The sequence below is a fragment of the Callospermophilus lateralis genome, chromosome X, assembly GCF_048772815.1.
Source record: "Callospermophilus lateralis isolate mCalLat2 chromosome X, mCalLat2.hap1, whole genome shotgun sequence".
NCBI classification, from domain to species: Eukaryota; Metazoa; Chordata; class Mammalia; order Rodentia; family Sciuridae; genus Callospermophilus; species Callospermophilus lateralis.
The window spans coordinates 47,109,725-47,124,482 of NC_135325.1; positions in this window are offsets into that span (position 1 = coordinate 47,109,725).

Genomic DNA, 14,758 nt, shown 5'->3' on the forward strand with positions numbered 1-14,758 from the left:
TTAAGAAAATTATTCACTTTATAGAAGGAAATGAGGTTAGAGTGGTACAAGATTAAAGACAGGTAGATTAATTAGGAGAGGGTCTCTTCCTTCCTTCTTTCCTTCCATCATTTCATGCCAAGGATTGAATCCAAGGCCTTGGGCATACTTGACAAGTACCTTACCACTGAGCTATACCTCCAGCTCAAGAAAGGACTCAATTACCAGTTTCTTCAACTCATCTGGCCTGATAAATACAATTTAATTTTTATTTAATGATTAGGTTAAGAACATTCTCCTTATCCCTGTTTTCTTTATACCTGATATAATCAGACACTGTCACAAATATCGGGAGTTGCAAAGACAAGATCTTATTCCATATTTAATTTAACTGATTGTGATGTCAAAGATTCATCCTCAAGTTTGAAGGTTTTAATTTAGAAATCTGGGAAATTAAAGGTAGTGGAATTCTTCCCTTAAATGGTTGACTCTAGGATCTGCCTATGGAACCCAGCTCAGTGAATGGGAGAGATGAGATCAGAACCCCTATGCAAAATTGGAAGCCACAAGTACCAGAAAGCAAGGGAGGGCTGACAGTAGAAAGCAAGGGGCCCAAGGTAAAATGGGGCCATTCTGGCTGATCTATAGCTCACTCTAACAGTTCCTCTTGCATCTGTGGACAGTGTTTCCTTGCCTTCCAGAGACAGTCACCTAGACTAAGGTAATCCTAAGGGCATGAAAGGATATGCATAGGGCAAGAGCATATGAATCTAGGGATTTGAAAAGCTACTTGTCTATGAAGCATTTCTCATTTGGGTGAAGGACTGACTCACTTGGGGAGGAACCTAAATGCTGGAGATATATGGTATGGTCTAACCTCCTGGGGTCAGCGTCACTTGCTAGGGGTCAATATTCCCACCCTAATTGAGATGTTTGCTACAGGTAAGAAAGAGTTGCTGTTTCTTCTCATGTCTAGAGTAAATTAGCCACAAAGAAACCTGCTCCTCATTCTGTCTCCTGGCTTCCCATAAATGCCTGAAGCCCAGCCTTGGAGCTGGTATGTACTTTTAATTATTTCAAGAACTGGCATCGCTTGCCTCATAGTAAAAGTGTCATGAAATTACTGTAAGGTTGCATGAGTTTGGGCCATAAATCTTGTTCACTTCGGCTACATCTCATACCTTAATTCACTGGAGTATAAAATGCCATTTGCACTGGTTCTTAGTTCACTTAATCATAATTAAATGACCTCAGAGGGCAGTAATTCGTTGAAGCCCTGGCTTTGATGTGACACAAATAACAAACTTGGTTTGCCATGTGGACTGGTTCCTCCACACTTTTACATTGGCCACAGACCTTGTGGAACATATAATGCTGGCTTTTTGGTGTGGGCATGTGCTCTGGTTACATGGAACATCTGGGCCACAGATGTGGTTGAGGGGACCAGCTAAATGGTCCCCTTTGGAATTTTGTTGCACCATCTTTAGGGCCCTCTGGGCCCTTTCTTGATTCTTTTGATTCTCCAAAGAATGAGTGTTTGCCCATGTTGAGCCTAGATAAGATTTGATGAGGGCACTTCCTTCTTGTGTATCGTGTGTTATTCTTTATTCACAATGACCTTCTCTAAGGAAACAGTAGCTCAAGAGCTTTCTGACTTCACCTCTAGGTGTAAGGCTCCTAAACTCATGTATTTAATTATGATGTGTCTCCTGAGATCCAGACTCTCAAGACCAATAGCTCTGGGATCATTGCCATTTTGACACACCATTTAACTTGGCAAAACCTTATTGTCTTGCCATCCAAATGGACTCCTCTTATCTTCCCCACCACTATTAGTGGCAATACCAGCCTCCCCAGTTCCCAAATTCTAACCTTTGAAGCTTGTGCAGAATGGTGTCCCCAATTCCAGAGATGTCCATATCTTCATCTCCAGAATCTGTGAATATGTTAGGTTACATGACAAAGGGGAATTAAAGTTGCAGGTGGATTATTTTGGATTGTCTGGTTGGATTTGGTGTCATCACAAGGCCCCTTAAAATAGAAAGGAGAGGCAGAAGAAGAACCTATCAGAGATATGACTACAAAAGACAGTCAGAGAGAGATGCAAGTTTCCTGACCTTGAAGAATGAAGATGGCCAGGAGCTGAGGAATGTGGGTGGCTTCTAGAATCTGGGTAAATCTAGATGTGACTTCTCTGCTTGAGTCTCCAGAAAGGAATGAAGCCCTGCAGACACCTTGATTTTATATCAGCAAGATCCATGTCAGACTTTCAACCTACAGAACTGTAAGATAGCACATTAGTGCTGTTTTAAGTAACTGAGTTTGTGGTAATTTGTCATAGAAACAATAGAAAACAAAGACAAAACCCATTTTTAAAATCTTTTATTGATATTATTTTTTAAAATATACGACAGCAGTGGAATGCATTACAATTCTTATTACACATATAGAGCACAATTTTTCATATCTCTGTATATAAAGTATGTTCATGCCAATTTATGGCTTTATACATGTACTTTGTTTTTTTTCATTACAATTCTTTTTATAAAAAATTTGTTTTAATTAGTTACACATGATAGTATAATGATCTTGACATATCATACATTTGAATCATACGGGATATAATATCTAATTTTTTTGAATATGCAGGTTGCAGAATCACATTCGTTATGCATTCACATATATACACACAGTAATAATAATGTCTATTTCATTCTACTATACTTCCTATCTCCCCAACCCCTCCCCTCCCCTCCCATCACTTCTCTCTACCTAATCTAAGGTAGCACTATTCTATAGCATTACAATTCTTATTACACATATATTCCACAATTTTTCATATCTCTGCTTGTATATAAAATATGTTGACATCCAATTCGAGTCTTCATACATATACTTTGGATAATGATGTCCATCACATTCCACCATCCTTGCTAATCCCCTGCCCCCTCCCTTTTCCTCCCACCCCTCTTCCCTATCTAGAATTCATCTATTCCTCCCATGCTCCCCCTCCCTACCCCACTATGAGTCAGCCTCCTTATATCAGAGAAAACATTCGGCATGAAGACAAAACCCATTTTGACTATTCTCTTTCACCATTTCTAATTAGATGATGCCTATTGTAGGTACTTTTCTAACCACATCTCTCAGGTGCTTATTATTTTTCCCCTGCTTTACAATTTGACTTGTTTCACCAATCCCAGTATTCCTTGCTCCAAAAGATACTATATAGGAGTGCCAGAAGATTTTTTTCCCAAATATGATTTTCATAATATTATGTTTTTCTTGCTTGGAAATAAGTTATGCCTTATAATTGCATCAAATCCCAAATTCTTATTTTGGCCTCCACCCTTAGATTATGCAGTTAATAGGAAATACCTTGTTATCAGTAAATGATTTATATGTAAATGGAAGAAATTATTATTAAAATAAGGGACTTCCAATCTTTGTTGCTTGCTAATGAGGTCAATATCTTTCTGTCTTCTTTGCATGGACAAGCTAGTTTCACACAGGGAAGAATCTAAAATAGGATTCTGTGCTCACTTCCCACCACATGATTACAGGTGGAGCATCTCTAATCTGAAAATCTGGAATCTGAAATGCTCCAAAACCCGAAACTTTTTGAATGCCAACATGAAGTCACGAGTGGAATAGTCTATACCTGACCTCACGTTTAGACTTGAGTCCCATTCCCAAGGTAGCTTATTATGTATATGCAAATATTCCAAAATCTGAAAAAAATTCAAAGTTTTAAATATTTCCGGTCCCAAGCATTTCTGTAAAAGATAATCTGCATATTGTAAGTAATATCAATAGCATGATTTTTCATGAGTTTTTTTTAAGGAAAGTTACATGCTTCAGTTATCTATTATTGCACAGAAAAAGCACCCCCAAACTTGTTGGCTAGCAACAATAACAATTCACCATTTCTTATGATATTGTGGATTGGCTGGGATCATTCTGTGGCCTCAGTTCAGTTGGTGGCTGAGCTGGGATGCACTGGTTCTCTTCCTTTTATGTTTTTTTTTCTCTAACATGGTGGTTCATCTTTCAGGGCCTTTCTAAGTATCCCCCTCTGCCCAGTAGGCTATCCCAGCCAGGCTTTCTTACATGGCATCTGGGCTGTAAGAAAGAGCATTCTCAAAAGACAAGCCTCTGTATCATACTTGCTCATATTCCTATAGCCAAAACGAGTCCTAAAGTCAAGCAAAGAGGCAGAGTGGGAGGGAACTACACAAGGACATAAATGCTAGGAGTGGTGCATTTGTAATCACCAATGTGAGTCTTTCACAATTCCTTTTCTCTCTTTTTTACACTTATTTTTTTTAAATTTCAGTTTTTTCATTGTTTTTTAAAAATATTTATTTTTTAGTCGTAGATGGATATAATACCTTTATTTTATTGATTTATTTTTATGTGGTGCTGAGGATCAAACCCAGGGCTCCGCATATGCTAGGCAAGTACTCTACTGCTGAGCCATGACCCCAGCACCTCATTGTTTTTTTTTTTTTAAAGTGTAACATTTCATGCTCTACTCCTGTGTTTTCATACATTTAAAGTATTAAGATACAATTTGGTTTTGGTACTGTGGATTGAACCCAAAGGCACTTTGCCTTGGAGCCATATCCTCAGTCCTTTGTTTTGTTTACTTAGATAGACACAGGGTTTCACTAAGTTGCTGAGACTGGCCTTGAACTTGCCATCCTCCTGTCCCTGCAACCTGAGTCACTGGGATTACAGGTGCACACTATCTTCCTCAGCTTAAACTTTGTTTTTAAATGAAGAGAATAACTTGTTTTTAATTAAAACTATTTTTTATAGTGGTATTAAGGTTACAGAAAATTGAGCGAATAGTATGAAGAGTTCCCCTATACTCCTCCCTCTCTCCTTCCCCAGTTTCTCCTCTCATTAACATCTTGCACTTATCACAATTGATGAAACGATATTATGTCATTATTAACTGAAGTGCATAGCTAACATTAAGATTCACTCTTTGTGTTGTACTTTTCTATGGGTTTTTCAAGTATGCTCTGCCTAATCATTCTTCCCATCTCCCCTGAGATCCCTGATCTTTTCATTGTCTCTATAATTTTGCCTGTTCCAGGATGTCATATGATAGAAATCATACAGTTATGCATATATTTCATATTGACTTCTTTCACTTAGCAATGTGCATGTGTTTTACTTTCCCTTTTTTGGCATTTGGTGGCACAAGCTGACTAAAGATAGACCTGACTATATCCTTGGGGCCTTTTCCCCCTTGGGATTTGCTCCAGGCATTGTTTTTGGAAGACATTTGAAGAGTTTTCATGAGGAACCCAGACAGGATGAGAAAATAAGCAGACAATTGTGCCAGCCACTGGATGTGTCTGGCTAAATTCTGAATAACAGCTGTGGTAGATCGTTAAAGTAGCTGTCCCTAATGAATCATGCCTCCCAGTATCTATGTGCTTTTATGGTTCCCTCCCACATTGACACTTGGCCAAACGACTTGCTTTGGCCATCAGAACATTAGCAAATGTGACACAAACAGAAGCTTGAAAAATCCTTGTGCATTGAAGTTGTCCTCTTTTGCTTCTGGGAACTCTTCTGTCACATATGAAAAAGACCAGGCTGGCTACTTCAAGGATGAGAGCTCATGGTAAGAGAGAGACCCTGCTGACAGCACTGACACACACATGCATGAGTGAGGCCATCTTAGACTATCTAGGCCCAGCTGAATTGTTGGATAGCTATAGACACCTAAGTGACTCAGTAAGTCCAATTCTTTAATCTCCCAACATATGTGAGCATTATAAAGTAGTTGTCTGCACTTGTGCTGTGTTTTGTTTTTGGTGCAGGATTGAACCCAGGGTTGCTTGAGCACTGAGCCACATCCCCAGCCCTTTTTACTTCTATTTTGAGACAGAATCTCACTAAGTTACATAGCATCTAGCTAAATTGCTGAGGCTGGCCTTGAACTTGTGACCCTCTTGCCTCAGCCTCCAGAGCTGTTGGGATCACACTGTGCATGGCTGCAGCTAAATTTTTTTTTAATTGGTTTTATTTTTTAAATACATTACAGTGGAATGCATCTTTTTTTAATTTTTTTTAAGAATTTTATTTTATTTTATTTTATTTTTTTAAATATTTTTTTATTGGTTGTTCAAAACATTACAAAGCTCATGGCATATCATCTTCCATACATTTGATTCAAGTGGGTTATCAGCTCCCATTTTTACCCCAAATACAAATTGCAGAATCACATGGGTTACACATCCACATTTTTACATAATACCATATTAATGACTGTTGTATTCTGCTACCTTTCCTATCCCCTACTATCCCCCCTCCCCTTCCCTCTCCTCTTCCCTCTCTACCCAATCTGCTGTGGTTTAATTCTCTCCCTTTTTTTTCCCTTTCCCCTCACTGGAAGGAGACCCTCATTGTTACATAAAACTACATATAAGAGTTTGTGAGTGGAATGCATTTTAATTCTTATTACACATATAGAATAATTTTTCATATCTCTGGTTGTATATAAAGTATGTTCATACCAATTCATGACTTCATACATGTACTTTGAATAATGATGTCCATCACATTCCACCATCCTTGCTAACTCCCTGCTCCCTCCCTCCCCCTCCCACCGCTCTGCCCTATGTAGAACTCGTCAATTCCTTCCATGCTCCCTCTCCCTACCCCACTATGAGTCAGTCACCTTATATCAGACAAAACATTAGCCATTTTTTGGGGGGGGGATTGGCTAACTTCACTTAGCATTATCTTCTCCAACTTCATCCATTTACCTGCAAATGCCATGATTTTATTCTCTTTTATTGCTGAGTAATATTCCCTTGTGTATATACCACATTTTTAAGTCTTTTGGGTATAGACTGAGGAATGGGATAGCTGGGTCAAATGGTGGTTCCATTCCCAGTTTTCCAAGGAATCTCCGTACTGCTTTTCATATTGGTTGCACCAATCTGCAGCCCCACCGGCAATGTATGAGTGTGCCTTTTCTCCCACATCCTCGCCAACACTTATTGTTGTTTGTCTTCATAATAGCTGCCGTTCTGACTGGAGTAAGATGGTACCTTAAGTAGTTTTGATTGCTGCAGCTAAATTTTGAGGTAGTTTATTCCACAGCAGTAAATTGTCAATACAAGCCAGGTGTGGTGGTGGCACAAACCTGTAATCCTAGCAACTTGGGTGGCTGAGGCAGGAGTGTCACAAGTGCAAAGCTTACCTCAGCAGCTTAGCAAGATCCTAAGAAACTTAGTGAGAACCTTCTCTAAATAAAAAAAAAAATGAAAGAGGCTGGGGATGGGACTCAGTGATTAAGTGCCCCTGGGTTCAATCCCCAGTGCAAAAAAAAAAGTGATCACTACAATAACTATTTACATCTATATTTGAGTTACCTTTTATGGAATATTGGTTAAGATGAGCCTGCATGTAAATGTTCTGACAGGACCCATTTAAGTACAGAGAAGAATAAATACATTAAGGGAACAAAAATTTAGGTTCTTCTGAAACTAAGAAATATTTATAAAGACATCTCAGGGTTGTTGTTTTTTCCCTTGCTGTGCTGGGGATGGAACCCAGGGTCTTGTATATGCTAGGCAAGGGCTCTACCAATAGCCTGCCATCTTTTTCAAACTCTGAAGACATCATTTTATCTTCTTTTGCAGCTTGTTACTTAAATCTGTTTTTCTTCCCCACTTTGGAGTAACTTGCTTATTGAAAATGTTTCTCCTAGGCTGCTGATTCCAACTGCTTTTAGTATCAAAATAGTTTGCCCAGAGTGATAGCATCAAGTGTATACTCTCCTGTGTGGTACTGACTCTGTCTATGACAAAGTTGTTTGTGTAAACCTTTTTGTTACCTATATCCTTTACATACTGTCATTTAAAGGTCTGATTACCATTTATTGAAGATAATGTCTTTGCACTTCCAACAAAGGGCAGGAATACATCATTGTGGTTGAAAGAACACATTATGGAGTCAGACTTCTTGGGTTTTTATTGCAGCTTTCCTACTTACTAAGCATGTCACTTTGGACAAGTTATTTAACATTGTTGCACTTGAGTTTTCTCCTCTACAAAATGAGCATAATTTATCTCATAAAGCTGAGAAGATTAAAATGATGCAATTCACACAAAGCACTTGTAATGCCTAGCACATTCCCAATCAATATTTCCTGCTACTACTATAGAAAAGGGACAAAGTCTCAGAGCCTGAAGCCAGCTTCCTTTCAGGCCAGGCCTCTCTTTAGAGAGGAATCAAAATAAAATAGATGATCTTTATTAAGACCCTTCCAAGAACAAAATCCTTTGTTAGGGGTACAAAACCAACATTTTATCAGTTGTGGGCTTTGCGCATGCCAGTAAGGTACCCTACCACTGAGCTATATCCCTTGCCCCCCACCCCTGCAATAGTTTTTCACACACACTAGGCAAGCACTGTTTCACTAAGCAAGCCCTGCTCCCCCCATCAACAGTTTTTGAAGGACCACTGCCACCTGACATTCTGTTCTATGTCAAGGATCTTGTTCAATTAGTAAATATGACCATATTATAGACTTTGTTGTAGGCCTGCTGTAGAGAACATGAAAAAATCAGTGTTCATCATTCTTATGGAGTTTCCAAGAGCTGAGCACACCTGCAATTCCAGTGACTCAGGAGGCTAAGGCAGGAGGATCACAAGTTCAAAGCCAGGTTCAACAACTTAGCAAGACTGTCTCAAAAAATAAAAAGGGCTGGGGATGTGGTTCAGTAGTTAACCACTCTGGGTTCAAACTCCAGTACCAAGAAAAAAAAACTTTTAGGAAAGATGAAAAATGAAATAGATGAAAGTATAGGACACATTACAGGACAATCCATGTGAATTACCAAGTGACAGTAAGTTGTATAAGTGAGAGAAGGGAGAGACGCTAAAAGGAGGTAAGACAGGCTTTCTTTTCTTTTTTGTTACTACGGATTGAACTCAGGGGTGCTTAACCACTGAGCCATATTCTCAGCCCTTTTTATTTTTTTATTTTGAGACAGGGTTGTGCTAAGTTGCTGAGGCTGGCTTTGAATTTACAACCTTCCCACTTCAGCCTCCTGAGTGGCTGGGATTACAGGCATGTGCTACCTCACTTGGCTGAGACATGATTTTTTAGAACTAAAGCTTTGGCAGGGCCTTGAGGGATTTATTAGGTAGGAAGGAGGAAGGAAGCCATTCTAGGCAAGGGGGTTAACTTAAGCAAAGACAAGAAAGTTGATGTGGTGGCTAAGTAAATTTCAGTACTTGTAAAAAGAGCATTATGGGATGTATCATGGGGTCCTCAACTTGAAATGTTTGCATTTTTCTCTAATTAGACTCCCCCTTACTCTTCTATTCTTTTTCCCTCATCTGCAGTAACCTGGCTGCTTTCAGAACCTCTGTCTGAAAAGATAACACTGTGGCAACTTATTTGGCCTGGCAGATGGAAATGTTGTTCAGTTCAAGCCCAATCTTCTTAAGGGCTGTTATAAGGTTTCTATCTGGCCATTGATGTTTTGTGCATATTCAAGCATTTGCTGTGTACTGTAGAAAATTAAATGACTTGGAGAAGAACGAATGACTTCTGTAAGAAGTGTGTGACAACCAAATGTGATGGTGCATGCCTGTAATCCCAGCAGGAGGATGCTAAGGCAGGAGGATCTCAAGTTCAAAGCCAACTTCAGCAATTTGGCGAGATTTTGTCTCAAAATGAAAAAATGAAATAGGCTAGAGATGTGGCTCAGGGGTAAATTGTCCCTGGGTTCAATTTCTGGTGCCACAAAAAATGTCTGGCAGAAATCAGGTTTAAAGTTGATAAAAACCATTAGGATCTGTAAGAGACCATTTAAGGCAATTCAAGACAAACGAACTTTTACACAGCCATGTGTTCCAAAGAGCTGGGAAATTAGATGGGAGAGGAAACAGGTGGAGAGAATCTCCTTTCAAGTAAGCAAAATCAGGGAGGGGGCTTCGTCTGTAGACATTCTAGAGCATCCAGCCTAAGTAAACATGTTGACTTGTTATGTGATGGGCATTTTTTCTTTATTCATCTGAAGCAGGGTGAATGTAGGGAAGACGCATGGAACTGAAAGCAGTTTTTCCTCTGTACAGAGCAAGATGCAGGAAAAATACCTTGGAAGATCTGCAATCTAAGTGAGCAATAATAAAAAGGCCACTCATCATTTTTTTATTTGTAATTTCTAAGTATGGAGCAATACAAATTGAAGTCACAAAGCAGATGGTGCAAAAATGTAACTTTTTTCCTTTATATTACAGACCTCAATGTTATTTATAATTGTCATTATGTCAGACCACCTGGTCTTTGGGGGCATTGTATGTTTACTTGCTGCTAAGGACCAGAGATGTTGCCAGGCCCTCTTCTAGTCAGGAGGTCCCTGTGCTTTGGCCCATGAATCCTCCTCTTAGTATTTCTGTGCTCCTCTTCTCCCACTGGGGGCTTAGGAATGCTCATCTGCTTTCTCTGCCTCCTGAAAGAGCACACAAGCCCCTGAGAGGCTGCCTTCAGGTCCACCTGCCTCATCTCCTCTTTTAGTCCTACCTATTCCATAGTTTCCACACTATATTGTATAGAATACCAACGGGCTTAATCTCTTTTCTGTGAAGCTTACAATCTCCCTAGGCTATGGTTGGGGAAGTAGGACAAAAGATTTATATGTTTTTAAATTTCCTCAACCTACCTACAATCTCATGAGAGTTTATTTTTTTGTGGTTCTGGGGATGGAACCTATGGCCTTGTGCATGCTATGCAAGCGTTTTACCATACCTGCAGCCCCATGTGGATTTTTTGACCTTGTGGGGCAACCAAAAGAATGAAATCTCAATTTCTTTCCTTTGCTCTGTCCCCATCTTTTCCATTTCCTTCCCTAGAAGACTTCTTCCCCCACTCCATGGGGTGAAAACTTCCCTTATGTTATAACCTACATTTTAGTTCTATGATTTTTTTTCCCTATGGAGATTCCTCCAATATTGCTTGTAGAAATTTAAAAGGTCAGCCTTAAAAATTTGGAGAATAACCTTTGTTCTCATTAAAAGACTGACTTTAAAAACTGTTCTCCATGTGAATGTAACAACAACAACAACAACAACAACAACAACAACAATAAAACTTAATTCAAAACTGAAAGTTGAGCAAGACTCTTGCTTTAGGTACAACTTATCCTTTTTCTTCATAAGCCACAATCTCTGCAATATGGGCTTGCCTAGGTCAAGGGCAGTAGTACTTAACTAGGGTTGATTTTTGTCCTCTGAAGGATGCATGGCAGTGGCTGGAGACATTTTAATTTTTTTTTTTTGTGGTGCTAGGAATTGAACCTAGAGCCTTTTGCATGCTAGATAAGTCAAATACCACCAAGCCACACCTCCAGCCCAGCAGAAATTTGTATTGTCACAAGTGGGGGGTAGTGATATTGGCATCTTGAAAAGGATGCTGCTAAACACCCTACAATGCACAGGCAGCTCCTTATAATGTCAGGAGTGCTGAGCAAGCCTGCTCTAGGCCCATAAGAAAAATGTCTAAGAAGTGAAAGTGTGAGTGATTTTTTTTCTTTTCAGTACTGAGGATTGAACCTAGGGTCTTGTGCATGCTAGGCAAGTGCCCTACCCCTGAGATATATCCACTCCCCTTTTTATTTTATTTAAAAATTTAAAATTATTTCACTGGTTTCTTTTTTATATATGATAGTAGAATTCATTTTGATATGATTATACAAACATGCAATATATCTTATTCTAATTAGGACCCATATTTATGGATGTACATGATGGTGGGATTCATTATGGTGTATTCATATATGTACATAGGAAAATCATTTCAGATTAATTCTACTGTCTTTCTTATACCCCTCCCTTCCCTTCCTTCTCCTTTGTCTAATCTACTGAATATCTATTCTTCTCCTCTTTCCACCTATTGTGGGTTACCGTCCATATATCAGCAAAAGCATTCAACGGTAGTTTCACCAGCAATGTATGAGTGAAACTTTTCTCCTCATCCTCACTAACATTTATTGTTACTTGTATTCTTGATAATTACCATTCTGACTGGAGTGAGATGAAATCTCGGTGTAGTTTTTAAAGTTTTTTTTTTTTTAAATTCTTTTTGATTATACATGACAGTAGAATGTATTTTGACATATCATACATACTTGGAGTATATTCATATACAAACATAGGGAAGTTATGACCAATTCATTCTATTCTTTTTACTATTCCCATCCCTCTCCCTTCCTTTCATTTTCCCTTGTTTAATCCAAAGTACTTCTATTCTTCCCTCTCCCCGCTTATTGTGTGTTAGCATCTGCATATCATAGAGAACATTTGGATTTTGAATTTAAATTTTTCATTTAACATGGTAGTCTCCAGTTCCATCTATTTACTGGCAAATGCCACAATTTAATTCTTCATGGATAATATTCCATTGTGTGTATATGTCACATTTTCATTATCCATTTATCTGTTGAAGGGCACCTAGGTTTGCTCCATAGCTTAGCTATTGTTAATTGAGCTGCTAAAAACATTAATGTGGTCACATCACTATAGTATGCTATTTTTAATCCTTTGGATATATACACCAAGGAGCGGGATAGCTAGGTCAAATGGTGGTTCCATTCCAGGTTTTCTGAGGAATCTCCATACTACTTTCTTCTTTTTTTTTTTTATTGATTGTTCAAAACTTTACAGAGCTCATGATATATCATCTTTCATACATTTTACTCGATTGGGTTATGAATTCCCATTTTTTCCCCAAATACAAATTGCAGAATCACATCGGTTACACACTCACATTTTTACATAATGGCATATTAGTAACTGTTGTGTTCTGCTACCATTTCTATCCCCTACTATCCCCCCTCCCCTCCCCTCCCCTTCCATCTTCCCTCTCTACCTCCTCTACTGTTGTTTAATTCTCTCCTTTTTTATCCTCCTCCTTTCTCCTCACAACCTCTTATAATTTTGTGTAACATTGAAGGTCTCCAACTTTTTCCATATGCTTTCCCTTCTCTCTCCCTTTCTCTCCCCCCTCTCGTCTTTGTTTAATGTTAGTCTTTTCCTCATGCTCATCCTTCCTGTTCTGTTCTTAGTTGCTCTCTTTATATCAAAGAAGACATTTGGCATTTGTTTTTTTAAGGATTGGCTAGGTTCGCTTAGCATAATCTGTTCTAATGCCATCCATTTCCCTGCAAATTCTATGATTTTGTCATTTTTTAGTGCTGCATAATATTCCATTGTGTATAGATGTCACATTTTTTTTATCCATTCATCTATTGAAGGGCATCTAGGTTGGTTCCACAGTCTAGCTATTGTGAATTGTGCTACTATAATCATTGATGTAGCAGTATCCCTATAGTATGCTCTTTTAAGATCCTCAGGGAATAGTCCGAGAAGGGCGATAGCTGGGTCAAATGGTGGATCCATCCCCAGCTTTCCCAGGAATCTCCATACTGCTTTCCAAATTGGCCTCACCAATTTGCAGTCCCACCAGCAGTGTACAAGTGTACCCTTTTCCCCACATCCTCGCCAACACTTATTGTTGTTTGACTTCATAATGGCTGCCAATCTTACTGGAGTGAGATGGTATCTTAGGGTGGTTTTGATTTGCATTTCTCTGACTGCTAGAGATGGTGAGCATTTTTTCATGTACTTGTTGATTGATTGTATGTCCTCCTCTGAGAAGTGTCTGTTCAGGTCCTTGGCCCATTTGTTGATTGGGTTATTTGTTATCTTATTGTTTAAATTTTTGAGTTCTTTGTATATTCTGGATATTAGGGCTCTATCTGAAGTGTGAGGGGTAAAAATTTGTTCCCATGGTGTAGGCTCTCTATATACCTCTTTTATTGTTTCTCTTGCTGAGAAAAAACTTTTTAGTTTAAGTAAGTCCCATTTGTTTATTCTTGTTATTAACTCTTGGGCTATGGTCGTCCTATTGAGGAATTTGGAGCCCGACCCCACAGTATGTAGATCGTAGCCAACTTTTTCTTCTATCAGACGCAGTGTCTCTGATTTGATATCTAGCTCCTTGATCCATTTTGAGTTAACTTTTGTGCATGGCGAGAGAAAGGGATTCATTTCATTTTGTTGCATATGGATTTCCAGTTTTCCCAGCACCATTTGTTGAAGATGCTATCCTTCCTCCATTGCATGTTTTTAGCCCCTTTATCAAAAAAGATAGTTGTAACTTTGTGGATTAGTCTTTGTGTCCTCTATTCTGTACCATTGGTCCACCTGCCTGTTTTGGTACCAGTACCATGCTGTTTTTGTTACTATTGCTCTGTAGTACAGTTTGAACTCTGGTATCGCTATACCTCCAGATTCACACCTCCTGCTTAGAATTGCTTTTGCTATTCTGGGTCTTTTGTTTTTCCATATGAATTTCATGATTGCTTTATCTATTTCTACAAGAAATGCCGTTGGGATTTTGATTGGCATCGCATTAAACCTGTAGAGAACTTTGGGTAATATCGCCATTTTGATGATGTTAGTTCTGCCTATCCATGAACAGGGTACATTTTTCCATCTTCTGAGATCTTATTCTATTTCTCTCTTTAGGGTTCTGTAGTTTTCATTGTATAAATCTTTCACCTCTTTTGTTAGGTTGATTCCCAAGTATCTTGTTTTCTTTGAGGATATTGTGAATGGAGTGGTTTTCCTCATTTCCATTTCAGAAGTTTTGTTGCTGATATACAGGAATGCCTTTGATTTATGCGTGTTGATTTTATATCCTGCCACTTTGCTGAATTCATTTATTAACTCTAGCAGT